We start from the raw sequence: 19,818 nt of genomic DNA on the forward strand, positions 1-19,818 counted from the left end.
ACTTCCTCCTATAATTAATAAGTATGCCAACCAAGGAGATTCCTTAGTGCCTTCCAAGGTTCGTTGTAGATAGATAGGGTCTGGAGTAAAGGTTTTGTGGGTACACCTCTGATAAACCCTCCGGAGACAACACTCCGCCACTAGGGCCACCTAGTGGTTTAACGGCTTGCTGCACATGCTAAGTGTAGTCATTTTATTAGATTTGCTCGAGGACTAGCAAATAATAGGTTTGGGGGTATTTGATAGACACATTTTTGTGTCTAATTTGTCCTCAAAGTTTGTATTGTTGGAACTCTATTTTTGTACTAATATTGTGTTTTTATGTATTTTTAGGAAATAAACATTTTTGGAAAATTCGGCTCGAAAAGTTGATTTTGGCACCCGGAGGACAAGTGTTATTCGGACTCTCGCTTTTGGATAAGGGGTAACCTAATTACTAAGGGGCACCCCCAGGTCACCCCCAAGGAATCTTCTATTCGCACCCCAGTCCAGGATAGGGGGCATATCATCTTCAACCTTTTGAAATTCAAATTTTGGCGGGAAAAATTGCTCTTGAACTGCCGTGACTAAGGTTGAGAATTTGAAGGTGTTCCAGTGAGATTCAACGGCCCAAATTAAATGGGTTTGTTCCTAGGGCCTAGACAGAGCTGGTATGGGTGTTGGGTTCGGTCAAATTTGGTTAGATAATCGGTGGGAATCAAAACAGGGAAGATATTCTCAAATAGGGAAGATATTCTATTTTTGGAATTGTTGGATGGAAGAGACGTGCATGGGTTAACTCTATTGGCTGGAAACTTCCCCTATAGCTCAGAGATGATGCATGAAAGAGATAAACCAGGAAACAATCCGTAACAAATCAGAGAAATAAAAAAAAATGTTTCGGAAAATATTCATTTTATGGCCGGATATTCTTGGAGTTATTACAAGGATTGGAGTGACCTGTTGTGTATAAATAGGTCCCTAGTGTCGAGCAGAAGAGGTTAGGCAAGTTTAGGGAGAGTTTGGAAGAGAATAGAGGCGTAAAATCGAAGAACCAGGCGCTGGAAGAATAAGTTGTTCTGCTGGTGCTGCTGAAGAACACGAAGAACATCAACCCACGTGCAACAGTCGCAGAATACTGTCGTTGTTTTACAGCACTTCGCTATACAACAGTCTTATTTCTTCTGTGTCGTTGTTTCTGGACGCCTTCTGTGGGTCGCAGAATCCTGTTTTATAACATTTACTTATCTTTCTCTTCATTTTAAACACTTGTGAGCATCAATGAAATATTTTGAGAGGTTTTCCAACATGATGAGCGGCTAAATTCTTGGTGATTGAGGCAATGGAGGATCTATTCACTCATGTTTGATTGGTAATATTTTTATTTATAATTTCTTTAATTATTTACTTTATTTAATTCACTTGGATAAATATAAAAAAAAGGATAAAATGGTTTTCTTAATTAGTTGTGAATCAGTTTGATGTTTTATTCTTAGAATAATTCTTTGATAAGTCATGCTTAAGGATTACAACTTAATATTTGGACACCTTTTAAATTAAAAAGTGATTTAATAAGAAAAAGAGCTTAATAATAATTTCTGAAATATTATTTATAACCAATCAACTTGAAGTGGTAGTGAATCCTGAGCCTTAATCCTTCTAAAATCTTGACATTACTATCAAAAAAAATTAATTTCCTTCATTCATTTATTTGTTTAAATCTTAAAAAAAAGAGTTACCTTCACAAGTTCGAAAAGAACCCAGTTTTTACCACTATCTACAACAACTTTTGAGTTACATCAATAACCGAGAGTTCATGTGCTTAGTTTTTCATGTGTTTACTCACCTTTAAAAAGATTGAGCACCAAGGTGAGCATGCACATTCTAACAAAACTAGGTTGTGTTGAATTGAGCCTTGTCTTGTTCGTCACGAGTGACTAAGACAGAATCATCATTCTTGACCTCTTGTTTGGTTTGTTTTCTCTTGTTCCATCTCTTGTTTTTCTTATTTGACTTGTGATGAGGAGTATCATTATCACAACGTTCACCAGTACAAGAGACTTCAGACATGATGTCACTCTTTAGTCTTTCAAGAAAATCTTGTAATTATTGTCACCAACAATTAACAGTTGAGAGTCATTCTTGTGACTAACTTTTGGTCCCTTCTTGGCTATGGAGGACTTTGGGACCCATTTAGAGTTGGGTTTCGCAAGAGCATCTTTCTCCTTCGTACCATTAGGATCATTTTCCTTTTGAAAATTTTGCGAAACATCCTTTCTCCAATTTGGAACATCAGATCTTGTGTTTACATTTACAAAGTTATATCTCTTTCTATATTCGAGTCTTTTATGAGATGATCTTGTCGAGCGATATGCAAAATTTGAACTATCATTATAATAATTCTTTTGCCTACACTTAGAACAATATCAATCTGAGTTCCTTTGGGGAGAAATCTTAGCCAATTCGTTTGATACAAAAGAAAGTGTATCTTTTATCTTACGAATATTGCATCCCCATTCCACATGACCTTTATTACCACAATAACAACAATGCTTAGTAACATACGAAGTGTGAGTGGAGCTTGACGATTTTTGTTCTTCTTCTTCTTATCTTTGTTCAACATTGTTGATTTTTTAATATTAGCAGAAGTGCGTTCTTTGGTTGCCGCATTTGAAGAGTCTGGTTAAATATGATTCTTAGGCTTGACTGGTTTCACTTCTTTACAAGAAATATGAGCATCTTTTACATTAGTGGAAGCCTCTGGTTGAGAAGAATTAGTAGCTTTAACAAATTTTACCTCTTTGCTAATATTTGAAGCATTTATTCCCTTATAGACCAATTCTCGTGTATCACGATGATTTCTACTTGCTTATAACATTGAGGTTAAATTGTTTGAGCTATCATTGAACTGTATCAGGTTCAAATTTTCTTCTTCCAACATCTTGATTTTATCAAGAGCACCAGTAAAATCAGCTTTAAGGCATTTTTCTCATGAAAGATATTCACTTTCCTTCTCATAAAAACTCTTTTGTTGAGAGTTAATCCTTGCATCATATTCAACAAGTTTCTCTTCCAAAAAGTGAATTTGTTTAAGAGCAGCATCACGCTCCCTTTTTAACAATTCGGTTTGAGACAGACTAGCTCTTGTTTTTTCCTCAAGACCATGTATTTGTTGAGAAGCATCTTCCCTAAACTTTTTGTGATTTTGACACATACTTTCACATTCAATAGTTAATGCTTTAAAGTCATCCCATTTTTTCTCAAATATCTTTTTGGAAGTAAGGAATTTCTCACAAACATATTATGAGGGTGGTTAAATAACCTCTTGCGATACGTTAACTGAGTCTTTCTTTAGTTTTCGCTCTCGCTTAACTCTACTTTGACTCATGTCTTATAGGTTGGATCGCACCAAACACAGATTGTTAGATCTTTTCGTGTTTGCCTGCTCTGATACCAATTGAAAAGACGAGGGTACCCAAATACACCACAATATTTTTATTTGATCACAACCTATTCAATTTATATCGTGTATAAACCTCTTGGAGATACAATCACTCAAGGAATATTTCAACACAGTTTCCACTTGAAATAGGGTTAGTCCGGAGTGGCCTAACTCGTGAATAAATATCAAAGTCAAGTGGAGAAATCCAATACACTTTGTGTGATAGTCTATGAATATGAAATCGAGATAATACTACAACAAAGTGTTCACTTGATAATTGTATGGTATAACCGACACCTTATGAGATAAATATCAAGTGCCTAGTTGACGTACAAGTGTATTTACTTTAATTATAATATAAACATAATTATAATGCGGAAATAAAGTAAAGCACACACCAGAATTTTGTTAACGAGGAAAAATACAATCTTGTAGAAAAAACCCCGGGACCTAGTCCAGATTTGAATAGTCAATGAATCAAGACGCTACAGAAAGGTAAGCTTGCAACTTCGTGTATACAATACTAAGTAAACTAAAATTCTAGTTACTCAGCTTCAGCAGTATTCTTGTTTTGATAATATCTAGCAAAATCGAAGTTCTCAATAGATATTTGATACTAGATATCCTAGCAAAACAACGTTCTCTTTAGGACTAAATCTAGTATATCTTATTAATGGTTCACAACAACTTCTTCTTCAAACCTTCAAAGTCTTCAATCTTCGATTTAATATTCAAAGTAACAACCTGCAAAAACAAACTTGATTCCTTATTGATTTATCGCACAGAACGGAGTCTGTTAACAATGGCAAATCAATGAATCTATCTTACAGATCTAGAAAAACTTAGATCCGTAGAAACGTTATTCTTTGATCTAGTTTGAGTGAGCCTTATATCAGAAGATAAGGTTCTCAAGAATAAAAAAAACTAGGTGCAATAAAAGATTCAACATCTGTTAGTCAATCAAATCAATAATCGAAAACTAAAATAACAATGAAATTATCTAGTTTCCCACCAACGGTACTCATAGAGCTTCCCAATCCCAAAGAAATCTTTAAAATGATCGGTCGAAAGATATTTCGCTTAATTAGGTTACTTCCCTCTCTCTCTCTTTTCTTATTCTTTCTTCTTTTTATTTTTCTTTCTCTTTCCATTTATCTGTTCTTATGTCTTCTTCTTCCTGTTGATTTCAAATTGAAGATTAGAGTTAGTTGTTAGTGAGGATGAGTCACCGAAGCTTCATAGCTTGATGATTTGAAGAAGAATATGATGCAGATAAAGAATAAAAAACAGGTAATTTAGGGTTTCGAGTTGATTGTTGTTTATTTATGAAGAGCGTCTTGAATATAGGTAGGTTCATTCTTAATTGAACTATAGATGATTGTATGAAGTTTAATTTTAGTTTCTCTAAGAAATTAGTTTCACAGGTTAGGGTTCAATGAATTGAAGGTGAAGAATAAGGTTTCATGAATTGGGTAGTTCAGATGAAGATGAAGAATTGAGAAGTATTATTCGGATTTGAGTTGTTGATTTAGGGTTTTGAATCTTATTTTGGGTTGGTTGAAATTGAAAAGCATAATGGTGGATTGAGGTTAAAGTTGGGGTTTTCCTGTTGATTTGAGTTACATGAAGAAGAGCTAGACGAGTAGTCTGTGAAGTTGAGAAGTTAAAGTTGTAGGTTGAGTTACATGGGATGAAGACGTTTTAGATAATGAAATTGCAAATAGTAGTTTTCAGATTCAAAGAAGCTTGCAGTTCTGTGGGTTGTGTTCCTGGCTTGAAGTTGTAAAGGAGATAGGTTATGATTCAGATGAACTAGTGCTGCTATTTGTGATGATTAGGAGGTATTATAGTCAGGGATGGTGGTGTTGTTTGTATTGGAAGTTGCAGGTGTCTGGGTTGAAGTTTAAATGAAAGTTTAGGCTCTTGCAAAAGCAATGGAACGAATAAAAAGTCGGGATTTGGTCTTGATATAAATACTATTGTGGTATGTAGTGTTATTGAACTGGGAGAGGACTTAAAAATGATTGGTGAACATATGAACATTTATTAACAGGACTCGAATGAGTCGTAACTAAAACAGTTAATGATGTTAGGGATGTTCTGGTGTTACGTTGAGTGGTATCTGTAGTTCATGGAACTATTCATTGAAAATTGCTGTGATGTAGATTTGATTGTTGCTTGGTGTTGGTATTGCAGGTGTTGATGAAATACAACTGAAGTATGAAATGATATGTTATTGTTAATGGTGATGGAACTGAAACTGGATTTGGATGGAATTGTGTTTGAAGTGCAATGATGTTTCAGAGAAGGTGTAGTGATGACAGGAGCTGGGTACTAATGGGAATTGATGAGGTTACAGGTGCAAGTGAAATGAACTGGAAACGGTAATGAAGCTGATATAGTTCATTATGTAGGATATGTATCAATATATTGAGAAGAATTGAAGATATGATCGTAAGAAATGGAGGTTGTAATTTGGTGAAGCTGAAGATTTGCAATTGAAGTTAGAAATGCATTTATATATAATTTTGTATTGCGTTGTTGTATGGAATAGAAGTTTAGCTTAAACATTTGGCCTATTAGTCATCCCAGTCAGTTGTCTGACTAGTTTGCTTAGCTTAACCTAAGTCGAACCAGTTTGACTCACTGTGTCATTTGACCTGATCTTGACCAGTTGACCATTTGACTTGACTAAGACTTTGACTTAACCCTAGACGTTGATTGTTAGTTGACTTTTGGACCGTTAGTGACAGTCAGTTGACCAGATTGATCGGGCCTTAGATTAATGGGTCGGAGTAGTGAACTTGGGTTTAGGGCCAGTTTTCTTAATTAGACGTTTTAGACCTCTTGTGGTCCGAATTACCCCTTGGCTTCTTCTACAAAGTTGTAGATATTCATAAGAGTTGGCTAATGAATTATAGAACCAATCTAATTAAATCGATAAACCTTTAGATGAGCTAAAGATAGATAATGAAAATGTGTAGAACCATAAATGGGATTAGAATCATTAGATAGTTCACTTAGCCTATAACTAGAGACTTGTACGAGATTATGTTATGAGCCTTTTGGCTAATTTATTGGAGTGCTTGTGTGATTAACAATTACTCTTTATTAACAACGATCGATTCAAATGATGAACCGGTAGATCGTGGATCTTGTGGTAGGCATGGCTTGTCATCAATTCAGGTGGGAACTTTGTAACCTTCTTGTAATATATCATTGAGTTCCTTTCCTTTGCGAGCATGATGTGCTTTTACTATCTATATGAATGTATATTGTAATTTCATTGAAGGTTGTCTCTATTGAATGTAATTGTATGTGTGTGATATGCGTTATGTGGTTTCCCTCGCGAGGAGTATCTGTGTCTCCCCACAAATCCTTGCTAAGTTAAGTAGGGAGGTATGCCATCCGTAGGCAATAGTATTAGTAGAGCGGTACGCCATCCGTCGGTAATAATATTATATTTTCTGCTTATTGAGATAGTAGGGCGGTATGCTATCCGTCGGCAATAGTATTAGTAGGGCGGTACACCATCTGTCATAATATTATATATACTATTTTATATAAGGGAAATCACTCGCGTGCATATTATGCTTGTTTGACTAACATTTGCTTCTTGATACGTGAATTGTTGAATGTTTCCTTTCACCATTGTCTCTTTTAGAACTGTGAAGCATGTTAGTGATTACTTGAGAGTTATTTGTTTTCATTGGGCACCCCTTTGGATGATGTGTTCACTTGTTCCCACATCAGTTTTTCAGTAATGTGAAGGAATGGAGCGCTCGAATATATCCGTTTCGTAGCTATGAACTTTATTAAATCTAGTGTTGTTGTGTATCTTTTACTATATTGTATTCTTTCTTATTATGTAAACAACACATTTATATATTCTTAGAACTCAAGAGATTTTCATTTATTCAATATCAGAGAGTTTGGGCTTTGTTATTTACCACTTTCTATAGTACCAAACCTTTAACCCTGCATACGCACCGAGAGTGTGTAAAGTGTTTGTACGTAAAATTCATATTAACTAACCCCTACATGATTAATTTGTACTACAACCTCATGAACTTTGAACTCCCTACCTAGTTTGTGATGCATAAATGGCATGCAACAAAGGAAAAGTATACCTTGATTTGTATGCAGAGATGACATGCAGCAAAGGCAAAGTATAGCAATATATGTTGCACCCGTCGATGTAAAAGCAAACATCGAATTGTATTTTCTAATGTTGTTCCGGAATCTTTTTCTGACCTTGGTCCGTTTTTATAGTCCAAAATTTCCTTCTAAAATGGAGTAGATTTTAGGGAATTTTGATTAAGTGACACACTTTTGAATTAGTGTAAATAAAGTGCCCCGTTTTTTTGATTTTTTTCAAAATGTCCTGTTTTTTTTCAAATAACGCTTTCCATCCAGTAAAATGCAAGGTGGCCGTTATATCACCTATTAAAAAGTCATATTTACCCTTGAACTATGACCTGAACCCCTAACCATGAACCATAAATCCTAAACCCCTAACCCTGAACCCTAAACCATGAACCATGAACCGCTAACCCTGAACCTTGAACTATGAACCCTAAACCCCTAACCTGAACCCTGAATCCATGAACCGAGTTCGATTAACCTGAAAAAATGAAATACTCCCTCCGTTCCATGTTAGATGACATTCTTAGAGTTTTTACGCATATCAAGAAAATGAGAGGGATATGAAGATTTTCCACGTATACCCATAAAAAGTCTTCAAACATTAATTGTTATTAGTGTATTTAAAAATAAACTTATAGTTTCAAAACAAAAATAGTGGTGTTATTGATAGTTTTGTGGAAATATATGAAAACTCTCAAGTATTATGGAACAAAAAACAACCCTAAAACATCATCTAAAATGGAACGGAGGGAGTAGAAGATAAACGTGACAAGTAAAGGGTAAATAAGTAAAAATTTAGATGGAAAACTAAATTAGATGGAAAACTTAACAGTGGGGGCATTTTTGAAAAGTTGAAAAAAAATGGGGGTAGCTTATTAAACCGAAAATTGAGAGTAGGGCAGTTTATCAAAATTCCCTAGATTTTATCACCAGATGTAACCTTTTCTTGTTGACAACGTATCAAACATTTGGGATTTGAGTTTTTCTTGCTTTTATAATTTCTTTCATACCGTAACATGGCTCCACAATACGAATTTATTTTGTTTTGCCAATTAAAGCAGCCACTTGTGGTTAGGCCTGTCAATGGATGCTAACGTAACGGAAATAGGCTCTGCCGCTGCCGTTTCCATTAAAATTTAGCGGATATCCGTTACCGTTCATTTCCGGCGGAAATAAGAAATTCAAAAACGTTACCGTTACGTTGGACTTACCGTATAACGGATATTTTCCGCTGCCATCCGATATGTCACAGGACAGCCACAAAACAGGCTAAAATCAGTAAATCACAGAACAAGTACACATAACAGCTTTAAAATGGGGAACTTAGGCGCAGACCCAGAATTTTTTTTTCCTTTGATACTTTCACTTTCAGTTAACGAAAAATAAATGTGGATAACAAGTTATGCAATACAAAAATAAATGTGGATAACAAGCTATGCAGTAATTTTTTTTTTTGCATAACTAGTTATGTAGTACAAAGAAAATGTGCATAACCAGTTATGCAGTACAAAAAAAATGTGCATAACTAGTTATGCAGTACAAAGAAAATGTGCATAACCAGTTATGCAGATGCATTACAAGTTATGCAGTACAAAAAAAAAGTGCATAACTAGTTATGCAGTACAAAGAAAATGTGCATAACTTGTTATGTGGCACAAAAAAATGTGCATAACCAGTTATGCAGATGCATAAGACATTATGCAGTATAGAACAATGTGTATAACTAGTTATGCAGATGCATCAAAGGTTATGCTTATCATAAATCACTGCAGATGCAAAAAAAAATATGCATAACTAGTTATGCAGTACAAAGAAAATATGCATAAATCCATGCCACACCAAAAAAAGACATACAGATGTTCATGCCATTGCCACACAAGAAAACAAGTTCATAATCTTCATGTTTTTTTTGCAAAAAAAAAGACATCTCCATTTCCATTTGAGTCAACAACTGCAAATGCATTCCTCCTCCATCTCCGGATTCTCCTCTGCCAAGTCCCAAGTGCCAACTGCATCTGCAAATGCATTTACCTTACTCCTTAGTCCTGAACTTCTGTATTTTGAAAGAAAAATCAAAAGTGTTAGACATTTTACCTTACTCCTTTTACTGTCTTCTTTCCAACCTTCCTTTCAAAATCAACCCATACATCAGACCTTACTGAATGCATTTTTTTCTTCTCTTCAACTATAACTGGGTCTTCATCTACTTCTACATCTTCTTCTTCTCTAGGACGAATTGCAGGTGTAATATAAGCAGGTGTTGAATTCACTCCAGAAGCTTGAACTTGGTTGGATGCAGCAGCAGCAGCAGGAGGTAAATGTGATGCAACTGAAATAGAGAGATTTTGTGAAGACCCAACATGGTTTGATGCTCCTCTTTCGTTTTGGGACATGATTAATTTCACAAATCTGAAATTGTGAACCCTAATTTCAGAAACCCTAAATTGAAAATTGAGTTTTGAAGATCGAAATTAAACTCAAAGGAAATTGAAGAAGAGAACCCTAGTTTCTAATCAGTAATCACACAGAGAAGATGATGATTTCTAAGGCAGAGAAGACGATGCTTGATTCAGCATCCCTAATTTCTCTCTTTTTCTCTCTGAGAACTTCTCTGTTGTGTCGAAGTGAAGAACAGAAGAATGACTGAATGAGATGAGATAAACCAAACATAAGGTATAAAAATTTACACGTGCAGTACGCACGTTAGCGGATAACGGAACTAAACCTAACGGAAATACACCGTTCCACTACCGTTACGTTAAGAAGGGATTATCCGTTAGCTTATCGGTATCGGATATCCGTTTACCGTTATGTCGGATGGTAGCAGTAACGGCTAACGGATTATCGGTATCGGATAACGGAAAATCGGTATCCATTGACAGGCCTACGTGTGGTATAGTTGGTAAGTTATAAAGGACATGCATCTTTTTATCTCTTACCAAGGACCCTCAATCTGACTTGTGCCTTTTCAGATTCTTCACGACTATCTTTTGCCATTCTGAACCCCTGTGCAAAAGAATTAGTATTCCCCCTACTAATAATTTCCCTCTTTCTAGTGACTTCATTTGCAGTATAATGTATCAAATCTTATGATGATTACCTACATAAGGTTCTTGCCCTCAATCCACTTGCTGTGCAAATATGGTCGGTTTGAATCATTAGTTTTGTTTTATCAAGGGTTCCACCCATCGATGTGAAAGCAAACATGCATCGAACTGTATTTTTTTTTCCCTTGTAATCCAAGGGTTCCTCCAAACTGTTTATAAACTCGCAAGATGTAGTACAATTCTGGACTTCCAACTCGTTCAATTTGGAGTAGCCTTTGTATTGTTGTCATAAACAGGTTGAGTGTACAAACCAATATCCACGGGCATCGGCTTCAGATCATGTACGTCGCCTTTCCCCATCCTCAACATTCAACATTCATTCTATAGACTGGTTATGTGTGCTCAACTATTCTTCTGGTATGCATGCTTCTAGGAAAACGCGTATTACGTGATGATCAAAACATGGTCTAGAAAAAGGAATTAGATATCTGACAGAGTCATCAGGGATAGTATTTCACCTCTGAATTGGCAATCCTCTTCAAAAAGGATCAAGGAGGAAGAGATAATGCCTGGATGTGTAGAACTGACCTATGATGGGTTCACAAAGAAGCGAAACGTATGTAGTTGTACGATCAAACATACGTACCTGCTCTAAGTCACATCATAGAGTTAGAGACATGGAATTTTTTGGAAGAACAGACATGAATCACCAATATCAGTTCTATGTTTATATAACAGACACGGAATTTTTTGGAATGCGACACAAATCATAACGCAATACACATTTCTCCCTAAGTAAGTTAATGATAATCTATTGAAATAAATAACAAAGATGGGCGTACCTTAATGTTTCGACACACTGTTTTAAGAATAATAAATATAACCCGAAGACGTAAAAAAAGAAAACCTAAGCGAAAATTAGTTGGTAGACAAATATTTCTACCAATTCGAGTGATTCCTCATTAGTGTAATCTAATTGCAATCGTTTTTCATTCCCCTCCCAAAAAAAGCAACACATATTAAGAAGATCAATGTCGTTTAAAAAATTTACCAAACGTTTTGCAAGCAAACAGAAAATTTCTCGAACCTGCGAGATCAAACGTCATGTTTCGTTTGAGATTGAAAGTAGATGAACTTAATTAAAAATGAATCATGGTTTCTTGTTTGGATTATCCAGCTTTGAGCAAAAAATAGCAAACATTCAGATAATACTTAAATCGATTATCAATCCAAAAACAACAAACACTTTTAAGTTTATTTCAGATGATTTCTTCTTCTATCAGTTTGGCAAACTCACCTCTTGAAGACCGGAGCAACTCTACTGGAAGCAGTTAGCACGTTCTCGGGTTTAGCGATCAGCAGAAACTATGGATTAAAGAAAAATATTCCCTCTGTTTTTGGAAAAGGGATACTTTCACTTTTTCGATTTAGCCTAGAAATATGTCAAATTGAAAAAGTGAAAGTATCAAACAGAGGAATAACTAATCCAAAATGAATAACCCATCATCCAGAAATTGCATCAAACATCTATGTTCCACTGGCTCCCACCATGTCACCCTGATGAATATTTTAAGAAAACTAAATGAATTTCATCAAACATTTATGGTCGACTAAAAGAATGCAGATTTTGCCTCCCACCATGTCACCCTGATGAACTCTTTAAGAACATTAAATGGACCGAAAGATTATGAGAACGACAAAATCCAAAACGCCAATGGAAGCTCTAAGAAGATGTATCTAATTTTCAAAATTCTGCACATTTTCTCTTGGTGCAGAACTAATTTATAGTGTTTCAATAGTTGCATTTAGATTTCGATGTGTTCTTGCATTAGTGTCTCTTGGCAAACCGTTCCTTAATGTGATTGTAAACATCAGCAAAATCATTCATCTTTATATTAAGAAGAATTGTGTCCGTTCACGGCTTGAATTGTGTTTGGTTCCTTAGATAGAGATCGAAATACCTTAAAAGATCTGTAACATTTATGTGATGGTGTTGCCTGAAAAGATGGAGCCAAGCAAGATCATTCATGATCACAGTAGAAAAGTTGAGACTCCAATGACATATTTAGATTCAAATCTGACTCCACATATCTTTTCTTGTTCTTCTGGATGTATCTTCGGCAATGGAAATAATGGACGAGATGTTATGAAGCCCAGGAGATAATTACTTCTCTTTTTCTTGACTGATATGCTTTGATAAATACCCATTGCAAGATAGTACCCTTTGGGTTTACACTTTGAAAAGACGCGACTCATCGTTGTAATTTCAGCAGGGCCGTTTAATGTAAAAAACTGCAATAACTTTCTTTTTTCTTTTCAAATTGCATCGGTTGGACATTTTGGTGTTTGCAACTGTTAGTGGTGAAGGGTTACTGAAAATTGCATCCGTTGATTTGAGCATTTGAAAATTCTGATGGTAGGCCGCAGATGTGACGGTTGGAGTTGCCTATTGTGTCTTTTCCAAGTGACTGTTGGGGTTGCCTATTGGATTGTGTTTTATTGGAGTAGCCAATTAAATAGCGATGATTGGGATAGTTAGTGTTTAGGTGGCTTCTCCTAAATCAAGAGTGATTACGGGATCAACATGTGGCGATTTGGGGTCTCTTATTATAAAGAAAGATGATTCTTAAAATCGGTAATCTAGTTTTGATGCTTCAATTAGGTTGTAATCCTATCAGATAAGCAGGTTTAGTATTTGGGGCGTCACATTGAACAACTCTCTAACTAGTTCTTTTGAGTCATTTGAACTAGTTATGGTGAAGATGAATAAGGTTGATATGAAAGTGCTCATATGGCTAACTATTGGTTAACTATTGTTGAACCAACTAGGTGTACACGTTTAGGTAAGGTTACTCAAACCTAAATGAAGTTACATTTCATTTGTGTATAACAAGTTACGTTCGATCTAACGGTTGAAAGATATTAGCTTGAATCTAATCAGGTTTTCATCTAACGGTAAATATTGAATGCTTTGTTACCAAGGTAACTTAGATTACATACCCTGATTTGGAGACTATATAAAGGAGAACTCTAGCAACTGGGAAACCTAATCCCCACACCTCTTGTGTGTACTAGTTGTATAAGCTAGAGTCGATTCTCCTTTAACCTTAGGTTTCCATCGAGACCCTATAGGTTAACGACTTGAAGATTTCATTGGGATTGTGAAGCCAGACCCAACTATTTTCTCCGCAGTTGCGTGATATGATCTTGTTGTTTCTATCGTATTTGAGTACAATTGTAAGATTGGCTTGAGATTAATTTCTCCGATAGGAAAGATAGAAAATTAGTCACAAACATCTTCGTCTCATCGTTTGCGATTCCACAATATCTTGTTTCGCTAGTCGATTAAGATTATTGTGAGGTGATTGATATTTCTAGGTTGTTCTTCTGGAATATAAGTCTGGTATATCAATTGGTTCCTCTTCACCTTGATTTATCAAAAGACGGAACAAAACTCGTAGGTATTTATGTGGGAGACATATTTGTCTATTCATGTAGACTTTTCTATGTGATACAGATTTGTTTATTAAAGTCTTCGACTTTAGGTCGTAGAAACTCTTAGTTGTGGATGAGATCAGCTAAGGGAATCAAGTGTGTAGTATCCTGCTGGGATCAGAGATGTAAGGAGCGCAACTGTACCTTGGATCAGTGTGAGATTGATTGGGGTTCAACCACAGTCCAGACCGAAGTTGGTTTGTAGTAGGCTAGTGTATGTAGCGGCTTAATACAATGTGTGTTCAATCTGGACTAGGTCCCGGGGGTTTTCTGCATTTGCGGTTTCCTCGTTAACAAAACTTCTGGTGTCTGTGTTATTTCTTTTCCGCATTATATTTTGTTATATAATTGAAATATCACAGGTTGTGCTTGTATCAATCAATTGGTAAATCCAACCTTTGGTTGTTGATTGAAATTGATTGATCCTTGAACATTGGTCTTTAGTACCGTTCAAGTTACTTCTCTTGTATTCAATCAGACTCGCAGATTTCTATTTGTTTGGGTTGGGATTGAATCGAGAAATTGAGATATAACTCTTTGATATATTTTTCATAAGATTGAGTCTGACTGTCTAGTTGATTCTCTTAAAAGTGTATTGGTTAGTCCATACAGATTGCTAAGCGAAATATTGGGTGAGGTTATTAGACCCCCCGCTTTTTTAGTTTGGATAAACGTTCATTCAAGGAAAACCTCTACCAATATTCACATATGTTCCAGCATCCAATGAGCGGTTTTGAAACGAGTAGGGATCTTAGCAGTTCCTTTGGGTCTCAAGTTATACCGAGAAGAAGAGGAAAGTCGGTCACCCTGGTTCCTCTACAACAAATATTTTCTTTTCAATTAGCCACTTATTACACAATAGAAAAAAAAAAGAATACTTCATACCGAGTTGGGTGCTTCAATTCCCCGCCTTGATGGAGATACGCTTTGAGGAGATGATCTATCGTCAGACATACTACTACAAGGTATGATGATGGTTAAAATTTCTTCTATACGATGAAACTCGGGAATGGAAGAAAATATTTGCGTAAATGATAAACCCTAAGTCTTGAAGATATATAATACATAATGGATACTTATCTTCTACGAATGGTCAAATCAGTTGCGAGTTTCAAGATCAATACTAATGACGCAAATGAAAGTGACGCACTGGGGACTGACAATGATCGAGGTATGCGGTAAGAGGTCAACATCATAGTTTGGGATTGATTGTTTATGCGTATTACACGTTTTCCCCAACTCATGCGATGTTTGCACAGTCTAGCACTTTCTACAGACGGAGATCACTAAACAGGAGTCTATCAAAGAATTATGATTGATTGTGGCACATGAATATTGGTTCATTTTATTCAGTGCAATTGAAGGCGAAAGATAAAAGAACTGAACGCATAACAAAAGGGTTTTCACCAAAAAAAATAAAATAATAAAAATACTAATTCAAAGCAAAGTTGCTCAAATGATCAAGAAGATATCTACTATGAAGACTAAAAGACATTGAAATATTCAGGAAGATGGAAAGAAATAATAATCATAAGATTCATTAGATTCACTGTTATCTTCACGATCATCATCTTCCGTAGAGCTCCCTTCGAATTCTTCTTCGGAGTCGTATCTGGAATTCTCATCAGAAACTTCTTCCAAGTGATCTTCAGGATCGTCGTAGATTGCATCCAAATAGTCGTCATCTTCACATTCGGCTCGGAAATCATCCCTAGCCAATCTTTCAGCCCTCATGTCAGGTGGATATGGCTTAACCTTGCGTTCGACAGGTTCCCAGACAGACTCGACTTCGTCCGCATCTGAATCTGAAGATACACCGTCAGCATAAGATAGAATTTCATCCTCAACTACTAGCTTTTTTTGTTGAAGTCGGCGCCGTTTTTTATAAGCTGCAAGCTTTTCATATTCGGCTTCTATCTTTGAAAACCTATCACGAGCAACTTTAAAATGATCCAGAGACATATCGTGTATCAGCTTTCCAGCATTTCTTAGAGACCGAGCTACCTCGGCACGGGCATCTGCAGAGGTTTTCGTCTTCGGCTTGGCCGCGTTGGAATATTCCTCAAAAGAGCTGGAATAATGGTCACTACTTGAAATCACCATTATCTGTTACGAAGAATGTCCAGTCAAAACACATCGGTAACAACATGCGTGAAAATGGTAACAATATAATCCTTACCTGATTACACTTTTACTAGCAATTGGTGATTTCAAAACTTGCTCGTCTCCTCAACCTGCATAGACGGGCAAAGTTCTTTTATAAAAAAAAAATCAAAATCAAAATTTGATTTGTATAAAACCGTGAACAAATCACGAAAGCCACAAGAAATTTTTTTTACGACAATAAGTCACGTATTTTTGATAAAAAAAGATAAAAAATTTCCCTCGTAGGAGAATTTGTCTTTGAAACGAGGGTTTATATTTTGTGAAAATTTTCACATCAAAATAAATTTTGGTTTTCATGAAAGCTCATAAACAAAATTTTTATCACTAGACACAAGTCTATGTCAAAAAAAAAATCTCTCCTAAGTTAGGAATTATTGTTCGTTTCTTAAAATAACGAACAGACATTCGTTCCTAAAACAAGGGTTTTTGTAAAAAAAAAAACTTACGTCCACATATATTTATATACATATATATTTTTTTTAACATGAATAAAGCATGAACAACTCATGAAACAGAAAAAAAAAAGAATCATGTACCTAGTCGGCTCCGGCGAAATTTTTCGCTCCTCTTCTCTATTGCTCGGACGTGAGGGGAGGTGAAGGAAGCGGGTGGTCGGTCGTTGGAGAAACAATTCAAAAAAAAAGGTGTTTTTTCCCTTTTATAATAATTTTATTTCATAAAACCTAATTCCACAAGGATTTCCTTTCTTGGGCCGGTCTTGTATGCTAAGTCGACCAAGATTGAACGTTCCACCACCCAAATCAGCGGTGCCACACCAATTTATGCTCTCCATACGATACTCCATCATGTTACCGGGACCTTCATTCAAGCAGTGGATCGCTCGTACGCGACATTATTTGAGCGAATCGAAAATCCGGTAATATTCTATTTACGACTAAGTTCAATTACTTATTTCGTCTATGGTTAAAAATCACCATCCAGTGCTGACTGAGGAACATGATTGTCCCTCACTAAGTAGCGGATTTAATTTTGATGGTGGATTTTTGACAAAAGCAAAAATCATAACCTTACATATTCCTGATCCAGTGATCATACGAGTATTGAGACTCATGTCTCTCGTTTAAGCATGAAATCTCATGCCCACGATGATCTCTGACTGAGTGTATTTCCTCTCAGATCATTTGTAAGAACCTCTGACTGAGTGTATTGCCTCTCAGAGCATACATGAACATGCAGTCTCTCAATTGAAACCACGACATATTTCATCAATGCTGAACAATTTCAGTAATCACTTTTATATAGAATCGAAAATGATTGGACGGCTCCTAGACAGCTGGCCTGCTAGTATAGAACGATAACGTCTTCAGGATATGACAATGTTTTCCCTGACTATGCATAATAAGTATGACGCTATAATTAGCTCATATCGCTTAATTCTCGAGTAATCATAATGCTCCTAGACAGCTTGCCTGCTAGTATAAAGCCATCAATTAATCAATTAACTTTTTCTAGTCGCAAGATTCATCAATTGAATTCCTAGAAAGAATTCTACGTTAATCATAATATCTCGTTACTTCAATTCATGGCTTTTCCCAGTAGAATTCCATGGGTTAGTAACAAATATTCAACGTACGACATCTGGGCCACTACCGAGTAAGCCCCCAGAAAATGGTGCGAGTGTACTTAATAATAATATGCACAAACGAGCACGCACAAACGAGCATTCAAAAATATGGACGAACGAGGAAACCTATTGAAAATAGGGAATAATAATAATAATAAAATAATAAAGAGGCGCCTAAGGGGACCGGGCCCACCGACCGGCCGGTCATGCCGTCGTGGCCGATCCCACGCCTCTCCTTTTTATTTTCTCTTATTTTATTATTTTTTCTAATCTCATGAAAACTCCTTCATTCGAGCAAATTCCCTCGTTCGAGCAAAACTCCTAATTTCTCCATATTTCCTCACACGATGAAAAATAATATAAAATAAGGAAAAGTTTCATGAAACCGGGTCTACTACCCGGCCGGACATGCCCTATCCGTGGCCGGTCCCACACTTCTCTAATCCCTTATTTTATTATTATTCCTTCTCTCATCTCAGGAAACTCCTTCGTTTGAGCAAAACCTCATTTCAATCTTCCACCAATATTGCTCAAACTAGCAAAAATCCAGAAAGTCAAATGGTCACATGACCGATTAGGCTTCTCCCGTAAATATTAAAATATTGGCCGCACGAGCAATATCCTACTTGCTCATTCGAGCAAAATTGAGTGTTTCGGTCAAGATCAAACTCTTCTGAAAATTCAAGATGTTGCTCGAACGCGCGTCAGAAAATATCAAAATTCTTAGAATTGAGATATGAGCAACTTGGTGAAACGGGTATGCCACCTTGATCGACCAAGGTCGGCCCTTTGGCTTGCAAGGAGCCGGTCCCATACATCTTCATAATTTGACCTGATTTGTTCATATTGGGTTCAAACTCTTTCCAAATAATTTGGAATTTCATCAAACGATCGTCAGTCCGTCCTACGACCACCAAGGGACGGTTCCATGCCCTCTTGGTCGATCCCTCATCTCTCCATAATTAGGTTTTATTTCCTAATGCTCAGACAAGCACTATTTCAATAAATGATTAAACCGGCATTTAATCATCCTTTCACCAACTGGTCTTCAAAGGACTTTGATGCATGCTCATTCGAGCACCTGGGAGCTACATGGTCAGGACATTATCCCATATAGCTGGTCCCTCTCTCACTCAGTGATTGATTTTCAGTAAATCATCAATTGATCAGCACTCGATCAAAATTAAGGTTTCGAACCAAATTCTCTGCAAAGCATAATTTTGAACAGATTCAAACACCAATATTTTTATATTGATCCAGCAATCAACATTCTAATTAATTATATCTGGTCCAGCTACCAATATTTTAAATTAATATTTTATTTGGTCGCACTACCAATAATTTATGAATCGAGCAATATTTGCTCGGGCTAGGAATATTGGTTCAACTATCAATATTTAATTATTCACGTGAGCAATACTTGCTCACACGAGCAATATTTTCTCAAATTAACAATATTGATTCAACTATCAAAATTCAGATTCATCAAATGAAGAATATTCTCTCAGACGAGCAATATTTGCTCGGATTATCAATATTCATCATGTTGATTCAACTATCAACATTCATTCGAGAACTATACATCTGTCCCAACAGACATGCTCAATCCATGAGTCATAGAGCATTCGTCCACCATGCTCGGCTCAACAATACTAAGACCCATCGTCTAGTGAAGTCAATAATTGACTGAATACACGTCTGCCTTGCAGACTCCACATTCATGAGACATCGATCACGTCACATGGGGGGATATTAACTAGGGTTTTGGTTTGGCGGCCTACGGCATGTGTGTTCACCCACGATGAGAATGTGATTAAGTCGTGCAAGCGTTTAGAGGAGTTAGCAAAGTAGTGGGTGGACAATCAACCAAGTCTCTGCATGGTGAGTAATTGGTTTTAACACGATTTCCCACTTTCCGACTCTTTCACTCCAACAACTGTCATACTTACTGGTATCAA

The sequence above is a fragment of the Papaver somniferum genome, chromosome 6 (genome assembly GCF_003573695.1).
Source record: "Papaver somniferum cultivar HN1 chromosome 6, ASM357369v1, whole genome shotgun sequence".
NCBI classification, from domain to species: domain Eukaryota; kingdom Viridiplantae; phylum Streptophyta; class Magnoliopsida; order Ranunculales; family Papaveraceae; genus Papaver; species Papaver somniferum.